This window comes from Biomphalaria glabrata, chromosome 1 (assembly GCF_947242115.1).
Source record: "Biomphalaria glabrata chromosome 1, xgBioGlab47.1, whole genome shotgun sequence".
Lineage (NCBI taxonomy): Eukaryota > Metazoa > Mollusca > Gastropoda > Planorbidae > Biomphalaria > Biomphalaria glabrata.
Window position 1 is genome coordinate 84,720,099 of NC_074711.1, and position 19,200 is coordinate 84,739,298.

Here is a 19,200-nt window from a genome sequence, read left to right on the forward strand (position 1 = left end):
GACTGTAGTGAACAAAGTTGTATTGGTTTGATGTAGACTAGTGAACAAAGTTGTATTGGTTTGATGTAGACTGTAGTGAACAAAGTTGTATTGGTTTGATGTAGACTGTAGTGAACAAAGTTGTATTGGTTTGATGTAGACTGTAGTGAACAAAGTTGTATTGGTTTGATGTAGACTGTAGTGAACAAAGTTGTATTGGTTTGATGTAGACTAGTGAACAAAGTTGTATTGGTTTGATGTAGACTGTAGTGAACAAAGTTGTATTGGTTTGATGTAGACTGTAGTGAACAAAGCTGTATTGGTTTGATGTAGACTGTAGTGAACAAAGTTGTATTGGTTTGATGTAGACTAGTGAACAAAGTCGTATTGGTTTGATGTAGACTAGTGAACAAAGTTGTATTGGTTTGATGTAGACTGTAGTGAACAAAGTTGTATTGGTTTGATGTAGACTGTAGTGAACAAAGTTGTATTGGTTTGATGTAGACTAGTGAACAAAGTTGTATTGGTTTGATGTAGACTGTAGTGAACAAAGTTGTATTGGTTTGATGTAGACTGTAGTGAACAAAGTTGTATTGGTTTGATGTAGACTAGTGAACAAAGTTGTATTGGTTTGATGTAGACTGTAGTGAACAAAGTTGTATTGGTTTGATGTAGACTGTAGTGAACAAAGTTGTATTGGTTTGATGTAGACTGTAGTGAACAAAGTTGTATTGGTTTGATGTAGACTGTAGTGAACAAAGTTGTATTGGTTTGATGTAGACTAGTGAACAAAGTTGTATTGGTTTGATGTAGACTGTAGTGAACAAAGTTGTATTGGTTTGATGTAGACTGTAGTGAACAAAGCTGTATTGGTTTGATGTAGACTGTAGTGAACAAAGTTGTATTGGTTTGATGTAGACTAGTGAACAAAGTCGTATTGGTTTGATGTAGACTAGTGAACAAAGTTGTATTGGTTTGATGTAGACTGTAGTGAACAAAGTTGTATTGGTTTGATGTAGACTGTAGTGAACAAAGTTGTATTGGTTTGATGTAGACTAGTGAACAAAGTTGTATTGGTTTGATGTAGACTGTAGTGAACAAAGTTGTATTGGTTTGATGTAGACTGTAGTGAACAAAGTTGTATTGGTTTGATGTAGACTAGTGAACAAAGTTGTATTGGTTTGATGTAGACTGTAGTGAACAAAGTTGTATTGGTTTGATGTAGACTGTAGTGAACAAAGTTGTATTGGTTTGATGTAGACTGTAGTGAACAAAGTTGTATTGGTTTGATGTAGACTGTAGTGAACAAAGTTGTATTGGTTTGATGTAGACTAGTGAACAAAGTTGTATTGGTTTGATGTAGACTAGTGAACAAAGTTGTATTGGTTTGATGTAGACTGTAGTGAACAAAGTTGTATTGGTTTGATGTAGACTGTAGTGAACAAAGTTGTATTGGTTTGATGTAGACTGTAGTGAACAAAGTCGTATTGGTTTGATGTAGACTAGTGAACAAAGTTGTATTGGTTTGATGTAGACTAGTGAACAAAGTTGTATTGGTTTGATGTAGACTGTAGTGAACAAAGTTGTATTGGTTTGATGAAGACTGTAGTGAACAAAGTTGTATTGGTTTGATGTAGACTGTAGTGAACAAAGTTGTATTGGTTTGATGTAGACTAGTGAACAAAGTTGTATTGGTTTGATGTAGACTAGTGAACAAAGTTGTATTGGTTTGATGTAGACTGTAGTGAACAAAGTTGTATTGGTTTGATGTAGACTGTAGTGAACAAAGTTGTATTGGTTTGATGTAGACTGTAGTAAACAAAGTCGTATTGGTTTGATGTAGACTAGTGAACAAAGTTGTATTGGTTTGATGTAGACTAGTGAACAAAGTTGTATTGGTTTGATGTAGACTGTAGTGAACAAAGTTGTATTGGTTTGATGAAGACTGTAGTGAACAAAGTTGTATTGGTTTGATGTAGACTGTAGTGAACAAAGTTGTATTGGTTTGATGTAGACTGTAGTGAACAAAGTTGTATTGGTTTGATGTAGACTGTAGTGAACAAAGTTGTATTGGTTTGATGAAGACTGTAGTGAACAAAGTTGTATTGGTTTGATGTAGACTGTAGTGAACAAAGTTGTATTGGTTTGATGTAGACTGTAGTGAACAAAGTCGTATTGGTTTGATGTAGACTGTAGTGAACAAAGTTGTATTGGTTTGATGTAGACTAGTGAACAAAGTTGTATTGGTTTGATGTAGACTAGTGAACAAAGTTGTATTGGTTTGATGTAGACTAGTGAACAAAGTCGTATTGGTTTGATGTAGACTGTAGTGAACAAAGTTGTATTGGTTTGATGTAGACTGTAGTGAACAAAGTTGTATTGGTTTGATGTAGACTGTAGTGAACAAAGTCGTATTGGTTTGATGTAGACTGTAGTGAACAAAGTTGTATTGGTTTGATGTAGACTGTAGTGAACAAAGCTGTATTGGTTTGATGTAGACTGTAGTGAACAAAGTTGTATTGGTTTGATGTAGACTGCAGTGAACAAAGTTGTATTGGTTTGATGTAGACTGTAGTGAACAAAGTTGTATTGGTTTGATGTAGACTGTAGTGAACAAAGTTGTATTGGTTTGATGTAGACTAGTGAACAAAGTTGTATTGGTTTGATGTAGACTGTAGTGAACAAAGTTGTATTGGTTTGATGTAGACTAGTGAACAAAGTTGTATTGGTTTGATGTAGACTAGTGAACAAAGTCGTATTGGTTTGATGTAGACTGTAGTGAACAAAGTTGTATTGGTTTGATGTAGACTGTAGTGAACAAAGTTGTATTGGTTTGATGTAGACTAGTGAACAAAGTTGTATTGGTTTGATGTAGACTGTAGTGAACAAAGTTGTATTGGTTTGATGTAGACTAGTGAACAAAGTCGTATTGGTTTGATGTAGACTAGTGAACAAAGTTGTATTGGTTTGATGTAGACTGTAGTGAACAAAGTCGTATTGGTTTGATGTAGACTAGTGAACAAAGTTGTATTGGTTTGATGTAGACTGTAGTGAACAAAGTTGTATTGGTTTGATGTAGACTAGTGAACAAAGTTGTATTGGTTTGATGTAGACTGTAGTGAACAAAGTTGTATTGGTTTGATGTAGACTGTAGTGAACAAAGTTGTATTGGTTTGATGTAGACTAGTGAACAAAGTTGTATTGGTTTGATGTAGACTGTAGTGAACAAAGTTGTATTGGTTTGATGTAGACTAGTGAAAAAAGTTGTATTGGTTTGATGTAGACTGTAGTGAACAAAGTTGTATTGGTTTGATGTAGACTAGTGAACAAAGTTGTATTGGTTTGATGTAGACTGTAGTGAACAAAGTTGTATTGGTTTGATGTAGACTAGTGAACAAAGTTGTATTGGTTTGATGTAGACTGTAGTGAACAAAGTTGTATTGGTTTGATGTAGACTGTAGTGAACAAAGTTGTATTGGTTTGATGTAGACTGTTGTGAACAAAGGTGTATTGGTTTGATGTAGACTGTAGTGAACAAAGTTGTATTGGTTTGATGTAGACTAGTGAACAAAGTTGTATTGGTTTGATGTAGACTGTAGTGAACAAAGTTGTATTGGTTTGATGTAGACTGCAGTGAACAAAGTCGTATTGGTTTGATGTAGACTGTAGTGAACAAAGTTGTATTGGTTTGATGTAGACTAGTGAACAAAGTTGTATTGGTTTGATGTAGACTGTAGTGAACAAAGTTGTATTGGTTTGATGTAGACTAGTGAACAAAGTCGTATTGGTTTGATGTAGACTAGTGAACAAAGTTGTATTGGTTTGATGTAGACTAGTGAACAAAGTTGTATTGGTTTGATGTAGACTGTAGTGAACAAAGTTGTATTGGTTTGATGTAGACTGTAGTGAACAAAGTTGTATTGGTTTGATGTAGACTGTAGTGAACAAAGTTGTATTGGTTTGATGTAGACTAGTGAACAAAGTTGTATTGGTTTGATGTAGACTGTAGTGAACAAAGTTGTATTGGTTTGATGTAGACTGTAGTGAACAAAGTTGTATTGGTTTGATGTAGACTGTAGTGAACAAAGTTGTATTGGTTTGATGTAGACTGTAGTGAACAAAGTTGTATTGGTTTGATGTAGACTAGTGAACAAAGTTGTATTGGTTTGATGTAGACTAGTGAACAAAGTTGTATTGGTTTGATGTAGACTGTAGTGAACAAAGTTGTATTGGTTTGATGTAGACTGTAGTGAACAAAGTTGTATTGGTTTGATGTAGACTGTAGTGAACAAAGTCGTATTGGTTTGATGTAGACTAGTGAACAAAGTTGTATTGGTTTGATGTAGACTAGTGAACAAAGTTGTATTGGTTTGATGTAGACTGTAGTGAACAAAGTTGTATTGGTTTGATGAAGACTGTAGTGAACAAAGTTGTATTGGTTTGATGTAGACTGTAGTGAACAAAGTTGTATTGGTTTGATGTAGACTAGTGAACAAAGTTGTATTGGTTTGATGTAGACTAGTGAACAAAGTTGTATTGGTTTGATGTAGACTGTAGTGAACAAAGTTGTATTGGTTTGATGTAGACTGTAGTGAACAAAGTTGTATTGGTTTGATGTAGACTGTAGTAAACAAAGTCGTATTGGTTTGATGTAGACTAGTGAACAAAGTTGTATTGGTTTGATGTAGACTAGTGAACAAAGTTGTATTGGTTTGATGTAGACTGTAGTGAACAAAGTTGTATTGGTTTGATGAAGACTGTAGTGAACAAAGTTGTATTGGTTTGATGTAGACTGTAGTGAACAAAGTTGTATTGGTTTGATGTAGACTGTAGTGAACAAAGTTGTATTGGTTTGATGTAGACTGTAGTGAACAAAGTTGTATTGGTTTGATGAAGACTGTAGTGAACAAAGTTGTATTGGTTTGATGTAGACTGTAGTGAACAAAGTTGTATTGGTTTGATGTAGACTGTAGTGAACAAAGTCGTATTGGTTTGATGTAGACTGTAGTGAACAAAGTTGTATTGGTTTGATGTAGACTAGTGAACAAAGTTGTATTGGTTTGATGTAGACTAGTGAACAAAGTTGTATTGGTTTGATGTAGACTAGTGAACAAAGTCGTATTGGTTTGATGTAGACTGTAGTGAACAAAGTTGTATTGGTTTGATGTAGACTGTAGTGAACAAAGTTGTATTGGTTTGATGTAGACTGTAGTGAACAAAGTCGTATTGGTTTGATGTAGACTGTAGTGAACAAAGTTGTATTGGTTTGATGTAGACTGTAGTGAACAAAGCTGTATTGGTTTGATGTAGACTGTAGTGAACAAAGTTGTATTGGTTTGATGTAGACTGCAGTGAACAAAGTTGTATTGGTTTGATGTAGACTGTAGTGAACAAAGTTGTATTGGTTTGATGTAGACTGTAGTGAACAAAGTTGTATTGGTTTGATGTAGACTAGTGAACAAAGTTGTATTGGTTTGATGTAGACTGTAGTGAACAAAGTTGTATTGGTTTGATGTAGACTAGTGAACAAAGTTGTATTGGTTTGATGTAGACTAGTGAACAAAGTCGTATTGGTTTGATGTAGACTGTAGTGAACAAAGTTGTATTGGTTTGATGTAGACTGTAGTGAACAAAGTTGTATTGGTTTGATGTAGACTAGTGAACAAAGTTGTATTGGTTTGATGTAGACTGTAGTGAACAAAGTTGTATTGGTTTGATGTAGACTAGTGAACAAAGTCGTATTGGTTTGATGTAGACTAGTGAACAAAGTTGTATTGGTTTGATGTAGACTGTAGTGAACAAAGTCGTATTGGTTTGATGTAGACTAGTGAACAAAGTTGTATTGGTTTGATGTAGACTGTAGTGAACAAAGTTGTATTGGTTTGATGTAGACTAGTGAACAAAGTTGTATTGGTTTGATGTAGACTGTAGTGAACAAAGTTGTATTGGTTTGATGTAGACTGTAGTGAACAAAGTTGTATTGGTTTGATGTAGACTAGTGAACAAAGTTGTATTGGTTTGATGTAGACTGTAGTGAACAAAGTTGTATTGGTTTGATGTAGACTAGTGAAAAAAGTTGTATTGGTTTGATGTAGACTGTAGTGAACAAAGTTGTATTGGTTTGATGTAGACTAGTGAACAAAGTTGTATTGGTTTGATGTAGACTGTAGTGAACAAAGTTGTATTGGTTTGATGTAGACTAGTGAACAAAGTTGTATTGGTTTGATGTAGACTGTAGTGAACAAAGTTGTATTGGTTTGATGTAGACTGTAGTGAACAAAGTTGTATTGGTTTGATGTAGACTGTTGTGAACAAAGGTGTATTGGTTTGATGTAGACTGTAGTGAACAAAGTTGTATTGGTTTGATGTAGACTAGTGAACAAAGTTGTATTGGTTTGATGTAGACTGTAGTGAACAAAGTTGTATTGGTTTGATGTAGACTGCAGTGAACAAAGTCGTATTGGTTTGATGTAGACTGTAGTGAACAAAGTTGTATTGGTTTGATGTAGACTAGTGAACAAAGTTGTATTGGTTTGATGTAGACTGTAGTGAACAAAGTTGTATTGGTTTGATGTAGACTAGTGAACAAAGTCGTATTGGTTTGATGTAGACTAGTGAACAAAGTTGTATTGGTTTGATGTAGACTAGTGAACAAAGTTGTATTGGTTTGATGTAGACTGTAGTGAACAAAGTTGTATTGGTTTGATGTAGACTGTAGTGAACAAAGTTGTATTGGTTTGATGTAGACTGTAGTGAACAAAGTTGTATTGGTTTGATGTAGACTAGTGAACAAAGTTGTATTGGTTTGATGTAGACTAGTGAACAAAGTTGTATTGGTTTGATGTAGACTAGTGAACAAAGTTGTATTGGTTTGATGTAGACTGTAGTGAACAAAGTTGTATTGGTTTGATGTAGACTAGTGAACAAAGTTGTATTGGTTTGATGTAGACTGTAGTGAACAAAGTTGTATTGGTTTGATGTAGACTGTAGTGAACAAAGTTGTATTGGTTTGATGTAGACTGTTGTGAACAAAGGTGTATTGGTTTGATGTAGACTGTAGTGAACAAAGTTGTATTGGTTTGATGTAGACTAGTGAACAAAGTTGTATTGGTTTGATGTAGACTGTAGTGAACAAAGTTGTATTGGTTTGATGTAGACTGCAGTGAACAAAGTCGTATTGGTTTGATGTAGACTGTAGTGAACAAAGTTGTATTGGTTTGATGTAGACTAGTGAACAAAGTTGTATTGGTTTGATGTAGACTGTAGTGAACAAAGTTGTATTGGTTTGATGTAGACTAGTGAACAAAGTCGTATTGGTTTGATGTAGACTAGTGAACAAAGTTGTATTGGTTTGATGTAGACTAGTGAACAAAGTTGTATTGGTTTGATGTAGACTGTAGTGAACAAAGTTGTATTGGTTTGATGTAGACTGTAGTGAACAAAGTTGTATTGGTTTGATGTAGACTGTAGTGAACAAAGTTGTATTGGTTTGATGTAGACTAGTGAACAAAGTTGTATTGGTTTGATGTAGACTAGTGAACAAAGTTGTATTGGTTTGATGTAGACTAGTGAACAAAGTTGTATTGGTTTGATGTAGACTGCAGTGAACAAAGTTGTATTGGTTTGATGTAGACTAGTGAACAAAGTTGTATTGGTTTGATGTAGACTGTAGTGAACAAAGTCGTATTGGTTTGATGTAGACTAGTGAACAAAGTTGTATTGGTTTGATGTAGACTGTAGTGAACAAAGTTGTATTGGTTTGATGTAGACTAGTGAACAAAGTTGTATTGGTTTGATGTAGACTAGTGAACAAAGTTGTATTGGTTTGATGTAGACTGTAGTGAACAAAGTTGTATTGGTTTGATGTAGACTAGTGAACAAAGTTGTATTGGTTTGATGTAGACTGTAGTGAACAAAGTTGTATTGGTTTGATGTAGACTAGTGAACAAAGTTGTATTGGTTTGATGTAGACTGTAGTGAACAAAGTTGTATTGGTTTGATGTAGACTGTAGTGAACAAAGTTGTATTGGTTTGATGTAGACTGTAGTGAACAAAGTTGTATTGGTTTGATGTAGACTAGTGAACAAAGTTGTATTGGTTTGATGTAGACTAGTGAACAAAGTTGTATTGGTTTGATGTAGACTAGTGAACAAAGTTGTATTGGTTTGATGTAGACTAGTGAACAAAGTTGTATTGGTTTGATGTAGACTAGTGAACAAAGTCGTATTGGTTTGATGTAGACTGTTGTGAACAAAGTTGTATTGGTTTGATGTAGACTGTAGTGAACAAAGTTGTATTGGTTTGATGTAGACTAGTGAACAAAGTTGTATTGGTTTGATGTAGACTAGTGAACAAAGTTGTATTGGTTTGATGTAGACTAGTGAACAAAGTTGTATTGGTTTGATGTAGACTGTAGTGAACAAAGTTGTATTGGTTTGATGTAGACTGTAGTGAACAAAGTTGTATTGGTTTGATGTAGACTAGTGAACAAAGTTGTATTGGTTTGATGTAGACTGTAGTGAACAAAGTTGTATTGGTTTGATGTAGACTGTAGTGAACAAAGTTGTATTGGTTTGATGTAGACTGTAGTGAACAAAGTTGTATTGGTTTGATGTAGACTAGTGAACAAAGTTGTATTGGTTTGATGTAGACTAGTGAACAAAGTCGTATTGGTTTGATGTAGACTGTAGTGAACAAAGTTGTATTGGTTTGATGTAGACTGTAGTGAACAAAGTTGTATTGGTTTGATGTAGACTAGTGAACAAAGTTGTATTGGTTTGATGTAGACTAGTGAACAAAGTTGTATTGGTTTGATGTAGACTAGTGAACAAAGTTGTATTGGTTTGATGTAGACTGTAGTGAACAAAGTTGTATTGGTTTGATGTAGACTGTAGTGAACAAAGTTGTATTGGTTTGATGTAGACTGTAGTGAACAAAGTTGTATTGGTTTGATGTAGACTAGTGAACAAAGTTGTATTGGTTTGATGTAGACTGTAGTGAACAAAGTTGTATTGGTTTGATGTAGACTAGTGAACAAAGTTGTATTGGTTTGATGTAGACTAGTGAACAAAGTTGTATTGGTTTGATGTAGACTGTAGTGAACAAAGTTGTATTGGTTTGATGTAGACTGTAGTGAACAAAGTTGTATTGGTTTGATGTAGACTGTAGTGAACAAAGTTGTATTGGTTTGATGTAGACTAGTGAACAAAGTTGTATTGGTTTGATGTAGACTGTAGTGAACAAAGTTGTATTGGTTTGATGTAGACTAGTGAACAAAGTTGTATTGGTTTGATGTAGACTGTAGTGAACAAAGTTGTAATAGTTTGATGTAGACTAGTGAACAAAGTCGTATTGGTTTGATGTAGACTGTAGTGAACAAAGTTGTATTGGTTTGATGTAGACTAGTGAACAAAGTTGTATTGGTTTGATGTAGACTAGTGAACAAAGTTGTATTGGTTTGATGTAGACTAGTGAACAAAGTTGTATTGGTTTGATGTAGACTAGTGAACAAAGTTGTATTGGTTTGATGTAGACTGTAGTGAACAAAGTTGTATTAGTTTGATGTAGACTAGTGAACAAAGTTGTATTGGTTTGATGTAGACTGTAGTGAACAAAGTTGTATTGGTTTGATGTAGACTAGTGAACAAAGTTGTATTGGTTTGATGTAGACTGTAGTGAACAAAGTTGTATTGGTTTGATGTAGACTGTAGTGAACAAAGTTGTATTGGTTTGATGTAGACTGTAGTGAACAAAGTTGTATTGGTTTGATGTAGACTAGTGAACAAAGTTGTATTGGTTTGATGTAGACTAGTGAACAAAGTTGTATTGGTTTGATGTAGACTAGTGAACAAAGTTGTATTGGTTTGATGTAGACTAGTGAACAAAGTTGTATTGGTTTGATGTAGACTAGTGAACAAAGTCGTATTGGTTTGATGTAGACTGTTGTGAACAAAGTTGTATTGGTTTGATGTAGACTGTAGTGAACAAAGTTGTATTGGTTTGATGTAGACTAGTGAACAAAGTTGTATTTGTTTGATGTAGACTAGTGAACAAAGTTGTATTGGTTTGATGTAGACTAGTGAACAAAGTTGTATTGGTTTGATGTAGACTAGTGAACAAAGTTGTATTGGTTTGATGTAGACTGTAGTGAACAAAGTTGTATTGGTTTGATGTAGACTGTAGTGAACAAAGTTGTATTGGTTTGATGTAGACTGTAGTGAACAAAGTTGTATTGGTTTGATGTAGACTAGTGAACAAAGTTGTATTGGTTTGATGTAGACTGTAGTGAACAAAGTTGTATTGGTTTGATGTAGACTAGTGAACAAAGTTGTATTGGTTTGATGTAGACTGTAGTGAACAAAGTTGTATTGGTTTGATGTAGACTAGTGAACAAAGTCGTATTGGTTTGATGTAGACTGTAGTGAACAAAGTTGTATTGGTTTGATGTAGACTAGTGAACAAAGTTGTATTGGTTTGATGTAGACTAGTGAACAAAGTTGTATTGGTTTGATGTAGACTGTAGTGAACAAAGTTGTATTGGTTTGATGTAGACTGTAGTGAACAAAGTTGTATTGGTTTGATGTAGACTGTTGTGAACAAAGGTGTATTGGTTTGATGTAGACTGTAGTGTACAAAGTTGTATTGGTTTGATGTAGACTGTAGTGAACAAAGTTGTATTGGTTTGATGTAGTCTGTAGTGAACAAAGTTGTATTGGTTTGATGTAGACTAGTGAACAAAGTTGTATTGGTTTGATGTAGACTAGTGAACAAAGTTGTATTGGTTTGATGTAGTCTCTGCCGGTACTTTAAAAAAAAATCTTACTCGGGTACTTTTTTTTTTTTATCTTACTCCTCACCCCTTTTGTTTTCTCTCCCTCTATGTTGTTTGTTTGTTTGTTTTACTTCTAGGGCGCCAAACAAAAAAATTCATTGTCCTGAATTAAGAATACATTTTTTAAAAATACATTATTGACTAAATCTACATTTCAGTTGTGGATTTTTTTCTGTGGTTGAAGTGATGGCCTCTGTTTCACTTTCATAGTATGTAATTTTGTATTTGTGTATTTTGCACGATTTGATAAACATCCTCTTCTATTATGGTAGCTTCCTGTCATGTTTTTGTCCTGTATTGTTTTTATATCAATGTTTTACTAAACGGAAACGCGTTTTAGACCCGCTCAGGTGCCAACATGCTTTAAGTTAACTGACATAGAGCAGAGCACCTGGCTGCAGGCGGCTTCAGAACGAGACAGCTGGAGATCACTTACAAAGGCCGCGGGATACACTTGAGACCAAAAGAAAATTCATTGCCGAGGACAGACGTAGATGGCGAAAAAAGAGAATCTAAATTGACCACCGGCGGACAATGGTTATGTCTGCGCTGGATGTGGCAAAATATGTAGGTCGCAGGTGGGGGCTGTGTGACCACACGAAATACAGCACTCCTCATTAACATTTGAACTCGAAGAGAAGCCATTATAATATAATAATAGCAATATTGTAATAACGTTTTAACAATGTTATATTAATTTTCGATCACTTTTGTTTGAATTTTAAAATTAAATGTAAGTTTGAAGTTTGACTTTGTATCTTTCGCATCGGTTTGATTATCAGAAAGAAAGACGTTATGATTATATAGGTGTTGATGATCGGTTGTTGACTTGTAGCACTAGATTGCTAGTAATGATGTCGAGGCAGTCCTACTGTATGGTTCTGAAACAGGGAGAACAATTGAAGCAACAACAACAAAACAGTACAGACCTTCATCAACAGATGCCTGAGAAATATCTAAAAAATAAAATACACTGGTATGACAAAATAGAAAACAAGAAACTGTGGGAGATGAGTGGACAGAAAAATATAGAGGTGCAGATCTTAGAGAGGAAGTGGAGATGGATTGGTCACACCCTTAGAAAAGATGCCAACAACAGAGCTTAGACAGGCCTTAGAGTAGAACCCCAGGACACAAGACCTAAAGGAAGACCAAAAAGAACACGGCGACGCAGTATACTAGAGGAAGCCGAGTGGACAGGAAAGAGCTGGGAAGCCATTAAAACATTAGCAAAAGACCGTGGAGAGTGGCGTGTTTTAGCTGAGGCCCTATGTTTCATGAGAAATGCAAAGGAAGGGTAATGATGACTGATGTATCTTTCGTAACGCTTTTATTACCTAAAGAAAGACGCTATGATTATATAGGTGTTGACGATTGGTTGTAGACTTGCAGCACTAAACTGACGCAGGTGGATTATATTTTTAACTGAAGAACTTTAATAAACTCCAACAAACTTCTTTTTAAAAACAAAACTTAATATACATTTCATCAGAATATATTCAATTTGAGATGAACGGACATAAATCATGCAGCAATAATATAAAGAGGTAGTTAAAACAAAATCTAACTCTCTGTGGGTGTGTATTCTTACTCTTTCGTGTCTCTAGATCAGCGGTTCTCAACCTTTTATGCTCGGCGACCCCTTTTTACACCCCCCCCCCAACTGTTCTGCGACCCCCCCCCCCCCCGCTCACACATACAGCAATAGAAGAAAAGACAATAACAATTCATTTTTTCGATGGTCTTCGGCGACCCCTGGCAAATCGTCAATCGACCCCCAAGGGGGTCGCGACCCACAGGTTGAGAACCGCTGCTCTAGATCGTCTGCCGTTCCCAACATACATTATGTCAGACCCTGTCTTGATTTCATCATCTTAAAGCCTAAAAATTTAATGCTCACTTTCTTCATCATCACATCGATAACACACACACACACACACACACAATCACACGCACTTAATAATAGGCCTACTATTTGAAATAAATAATTCTTCGATACAAATATATTATAAATTGTGTTCAACTAATTAAGAAAATGTTACAGTAATAATAATACAGAAATTTAAATATGTATGTCCGAGAACTTTGTTTTGTTTCATTTCTTTGTATAGTAGCCTGATTTCAATATGTTATCGGTGTATTATAGCCTGAAATGGGTCTACTGGAAAGTAGATTGTCTCATGGTAAGTTTAATTTAAAAACAAAAACTAAACTTGTAGACCAGTGATTACGGCGAATGTCTTTGGGTTCAAAGATTAAGGATGAGTGCAGTATATCACTTAATTACTCAGATCCAGTTGAGACCTGTTTATTTTGTCACACCTGACGCAGACAAAGCCGTTGTTCTATTTAAATAGTGATTAAATGTAAAGAGGACGTAGTCCTTTTCTTAACACCCCCCCCTCCCAATTCACACACATTTTTTGAATTACGCTGCTTTTGTTTGTAAAATGTTTTGTTTTACATGTTTCGGATGTTCCTTCAGAGTTGAAGATAGTTTACTTCCTAGTCCAAACCTCCCGCAGGACGACGGGGGATGGGAGCGGGCTGGATTTGAACCCTCGACCATCGATAAATCCGAACGACAGTCCAGCGCGCAAACCTCACGACCAGGCAGCCATCCTTTTTACCATCTTCAGTGACGTAAAGACTCATTTACATACACAAACGTGTTCATTGTCACGTGAGTTGTTTTTTTGATATCGTGCACATATAGAAGTAAACATTCACACCGACCTGCATGCGCACTGACAGAAGTATTTTGCAGTTATATAACGCATTCTTGAATCTCCATTCATGTTTGCTACCACCATTCCTACAACAATGATTCTTGGTTTGGTTTATAAGTTTCGAGCGTTCCCTCAGCATTACAAACAAGAACCGTAATTCCCCAAAGGACGGCAGCGGGCAAGATTCGAACTAGGGACCATATTACACGACACACAGCCATTCATTGAATTTGATTAGTTCTGTGTGTATATTTCGTAGTGGCCGAGTGGTAAAGCGCTCGGCTTCCGAATCGAGGACTTTCGTGATCGAATCCGAGTGATCACTGGGAGTTTGAACTTCGGGATTTTTAGGAAGGTCCTGAGTCCACCCAACTCTAAAAGATACCTGACATAAGTTCGATAAGTAAAAATGGTTGGTTGTTGTGCTGACTGCATGACACCATCGGTTGTAGAAACTGACGAGGTGTTTACATCGTCTGCCCCATACATCAAAAGGTTTAAAGAGGGTATTTTTTAATATTAATCTGTTTAAATTATCAAATATATTTGAAAAATACACTAACCTCTTTTTGACATTCAGTCCATTAGAAATCCCCTTCTGCTAAGTGCCCCACCACACCATACCTACATGTCACCTATTTGTGGACCAATAATACTACGCTACATGGGTTTCTATTTTGAGTTCCAATTAACACGGACATTTCAAACCCACCTCGTGCTAACAAAGTCTCATTAAAGTTTGGTATTAATGAGAGTCTTGTCATTCAAGTTTGACCCCCCTCCCCCCGCCGTTTTCCCAGCGCACTCCTTGTCCACTATATTCACCACAGTTTCACACCTTTGAGTCACCTTCGTACACCCCCCCCCCCCTCCCACCGTCAAGCCAGGGAGATGTACAGGTGTACAAGTCTGATCTGACCACTGGCACGTCCGTGTCTAAGTGAGAACATTGAGTGTGTGGGTGCGTGTGTGTGTGTGGGGGGGTATGAATGATTACACCACAATCAACACCTTCATTCATCACTGTTGCCAATTAGGTGTATTCTGATGTTTGTGTTTTATTGCATTGTTAGTAAGGGAGGGGCATCAATTACATCATCCTAACTGCATGCAACCAATCAGTGAAACACAAATCTTGTAAGTTTTAGACGTCAGAAAAATAAGATTATTACGTCTTGCTGCTGTCCACATGTTCACCTTGTTGTAATACTTAAATTCTGTTAAAATCACTGGCTTTCTTGTCCAGTAACTCGCTCTATTGGCAATATGATAGAAAGAAAATTAAAGAATTTGTCCTAGCATATAAATAAGGCTTGTCTTCAAGTCCCAAGATAAATGAGAAATGGAGTATTTCCCGTGGATACGTAGTCCTAGCTGCGACCTACATATTTTGTCACTTCCAGCGCAGGCGAAACCATTGTCCACCGGTGGTCGATTTAGATTTACTTTTTGCCGTATACGTCTGTCCTCGGCAGCAGATTTTATTTTGGTCTCAAATGTGTATCCCGCGGCTTTGTGACCGAGAGCTATCTCGTTCTGAAGCCGCCTGCAACCAGGTGATCTCTTCAGTTATAGCAAGCTGGTGCCTTAGCTGGTCTTTCAAGCGTTTCCGTGGGGCATCTCTGTTACGTCTACCACCTTTCAGCTCACAAAAAAAAAAAAAGACAGCTTTTGGCATATGTTAGTCCCCAATGCGTGATATCAGTGGGACCATAAGAAGGCCCTCTGTACTGCCCGTAGTAATAGCAATAAGAAATCGCTGTAGTCGCTGAATAAACTCTTTATGTTGTGTCAGTTATATTTATGTAATTGTTTCTGTTGTGTTGTCTTTATATGAGAAAACAAATTTCCGTAAGGGTCAATAAAGCAGTCTTAGTCTTAGTCTTAAATGTACCAGCATCTTTGTGTTTTTTCGAGTAAAAGATATAGTACCCGATAAAGGGATTTGAACTGCGGCCCTGAATCTACACAAGTGTAATGGGTAAATAAGGAGAGTGTGACGGTTGGCTGTTGTGCTGTTCACATAACACCCTCGTTAACTGTGGACCTTACATACGGATGTGACATTATCTGCCACCACGGACAGCAACTTCTGAAAGGGGGTGACTTGTTTTCCTTCACGTGATTATGATGGACTATTGCCACTTGATATGCAGACTGTGTGCTTATGTTATTAGGTTACTGTCAAAACGGGGAAAAAGAAAGGGAAGATAATTTATAAACTAGTCAACAGAGTTAACGTCCCTAAATTATTTGTTTGTTGTTTTCTTAAAACCATTCTTCAAAAAAAAAGGACGTTTACAAAATACTGCTGCTAATAATATTTACAGATTTGTAAAAAAAAAAAAAAAAAAAAAAAAAACACAAAATAACCAAATAGTACCAGAAAAAACTTTTAACGTTGTGCTTAGGTTAAAACGAGACCATTCCTTATAGTAGCCCTCTACACTGACCTGCGACGTCGCAACCTGTGGGCAGGGAGACCAATAGCTCGCCGCCACGTCGCAAAGACTTGTGGCGTGGCAATGGGCTATTGGTTTCCACTACCCACAGGTTGCGACGTTGCAGGTCAGTGTTCAGGCCTTCTATGATTGTAGGTCTTGGTTAAAGCCCATATTGGATTTGGATTGTATGTCTGTTAGCGCTGTTTAAAATCTGATTCATTTTGTGAATCGTGCTTGAAGCTGATGAAACCACTACTTTTCATTGCGAACTTTTTTGTTTTTAGCGGCCCCCAAAAGGGGAAAAGACGCTATTATTTTTGTGTGAAATGTCTGTCCGTCCGTCCCGTTTAGATCTCGTAAACTAGAAAAGATAGTGAAAATCCGACATCACAATATTTTAGACCATTCAAAGTTCAGATGCAACGGCTACTCTTTTTTTTTTTTCTGAAAGCGAAAAATCTAATTTTTAAAATCAGTTATGCGAGCAGTTTTTTAAAGAGAAAAAGTTAGACCTAATTTAAAACGAATAGTAATCTTGTAAACTCCATTTTCCTCGGCTTTTTTTTTTTTTATAATTACGGAATTTTTACTTTTTTTTTTTTTTTTTTGAAGGATTCGAATATGAGATTGAACCTATTCAAAACAATTACATCAATTATAAAACTTCAGTTAGGCCAGGAGAGGCGCTGTAGCTGAGCGGTAAAGCGCTTGGCTTCCGAAATGGGGTCCCGGGTTCGAATCCTGGTGAAGACTCGGATTTTCATCTTCGGAATTCTTGGGCGCCTCTGAGTCCACCCAACTATAATGGGTACCTGACATTAGTTGGGGAAAAGTAAAGGCGGGTGGTCGTTTTGCTGGCTACATGACACCCTCGTTATAACCGTAGGCCACAAAACAGATGAACTTTACCACAAGGTCTGAAAGGGTAGGGGAACTAGTTAGGCCAGGTCCACATCTAACTTTGCATTCACTTGCACCTATCCTTTGATCTGCTGGACCGTTTGGGCACTACACAAGATCTGTTAACCTTCTTTCTCCGTTCTTATCTCTCATTTGTCTTTGATATAATTTAATTCGGATGTTCTTTCTGAAAATATTGAAGCCTGCCTGGGTGGACCACATCGGGGGCCGATTTTGAGTTTGTGTTTCCGCAGAAACTGTGTTTTTTAACCTTGTCTCTTTTTAAATTTAATATAGAAACTTTTAAAACATATATATATACATATACTATTTTAAAAACAATATTAGCTAATCCTGGAAAAGTAAACTTGTATAGCCAAGCATCTAGGTAAGTTCTCTCTTGAAGAGTGCATTCATGGAATATTAATTGGGCCCTGGGACTGTTAGAAGCATGTCAAGCTGACATATTTTATGCCAGTGTCTGGACTCCAGCCACACAACTCCCCCACCCACTAGCTATCTTGGTGTGGCAAACCATGCTTAGAATTTTAATTTATAAGGAATGTAATTACGTCTTAGATGGAGTTCGCATTTTAAACAAATATATATATAATACGTTTTGCATTGTTCTCAATGTCTATGTCTCAACTTGATGGGTGGCATTCATGAACTGACAGGAGGCTACGTGAAATAACTCTAATCAGTTTAAATCACAGAGGGTCAGAGTTTAAATTAGATGCATACAAAGTGCACATTATTTTGAGTGAACTATTCGAAGAATTTAAACGAATTGAACTCATTTCTTTTAATGAGAGAACACAAAAATTGACTTTGCTTGCGTTTGAGCGTAATCATTCTACTGCTGAAGGCAAGGTGGCTGAGTGGTAAATTCCTTGGCTTCCTAACCGAGAGGTCCCATGTTCATATAGCACGGTGAAGATTAGGATTAGGAATTTCGGGATTTTCGGATGCACTGTAATCCACCCTTTTACTGGATTCTGACATTTTTGGGGGAAAGTAAAGTCAGTTGGTCGTTGTGCTGGCCACAAGACACACTCGTATACTGTAAGCCCTTGAAACTGATCTCCTTATAATTATATGATTTACCCTACACATGGAAGGTAGGCCTACTTCACTTTTAGTTCTACTGCTGAATGTCGTGACTATTATAGAAACTAAAATATGTCCTTCTACTTCAATATTAAGTTTTTCCACTTATCTTTAGCATCCTATAATTTTATTTTTCAGGGAAGACCTTGAGATAAGAACACTTCCGGTGTGACTAAGATATATTCAGGAACTCTTCCGGTATGAATAAGATTATCTATCTGGAATCGCTCATACTGGCATGACAATCACCACGTCCTAGTTTGTACCAGTATGACATAGCACGACCCTATCACGTGACAAGGATACACTATGCGTCTGTTCATAGTTTACAGCAAAAGGAAGAGATGACCTCAATGTTGTAAGTATTTTCACCAATTGAACTCTTGAAAACTTTCTGCTTCTTGCATAATGTTGTTATTTTTAAATCCGCAAAATCAGTGAAAAGAAAACGGAAGCTAAGTTGCCTCATTAATTAAATGATAATCAACAAATTTATGATTTCATTATCCTTACTTATCAAGCTCATACAAAATTTACATTACACTCGCGAGCTGGAATCCTAAGCAGATTTCTGAATACACATCCTTTTACGTGGAAGCATCAATTTAATATAGTATTATACATATTTAATTCTCTTCTTTGCTCAAGAAGAAGTAAAGGAAAGATCACTCTTTTATTTCTGCGGATAGAGTTATCCCACGAACTTTACGAGCCTTGCGTGTAGCGAAGTCATACAGTATATCATTAAAATTCTATTTCCTACATAGATCACACTCAATAGAAAGAATTAACAAATGTTTCAATCTATCTACGAGAATTGTTGAACTGAAGTAATTCTTCATTAGTTTGAGGCGCGAGAAACTTCGTTCACCAGATTCCAAAATTACAGGACCGGGGTCGGCAACCTGCGGCTCGCGAGCCACATGCGGCTCTTTGGATGTGAAGCTGCGGCTCTTTAGTTCCATACGCAAATATTATTTATTTTATAGAAACTTTTTTTTTTAAATAGTTCTGAATCGTTTAACAAGGATTAGGCACTGATTTAATCTCTCAGCCTATTGTACTCGCTTTTCACCACATCACTCCCCATTACACGTGTCGCCACTGTTGTAAGTCCGTCGGAAGCTCTCGGCCGTCGTCGGATGTTTCTATGTAGGTTTAAATTCGCTTTCGACGCAAGACGAATCGGTATCATCCCCACTCGCTT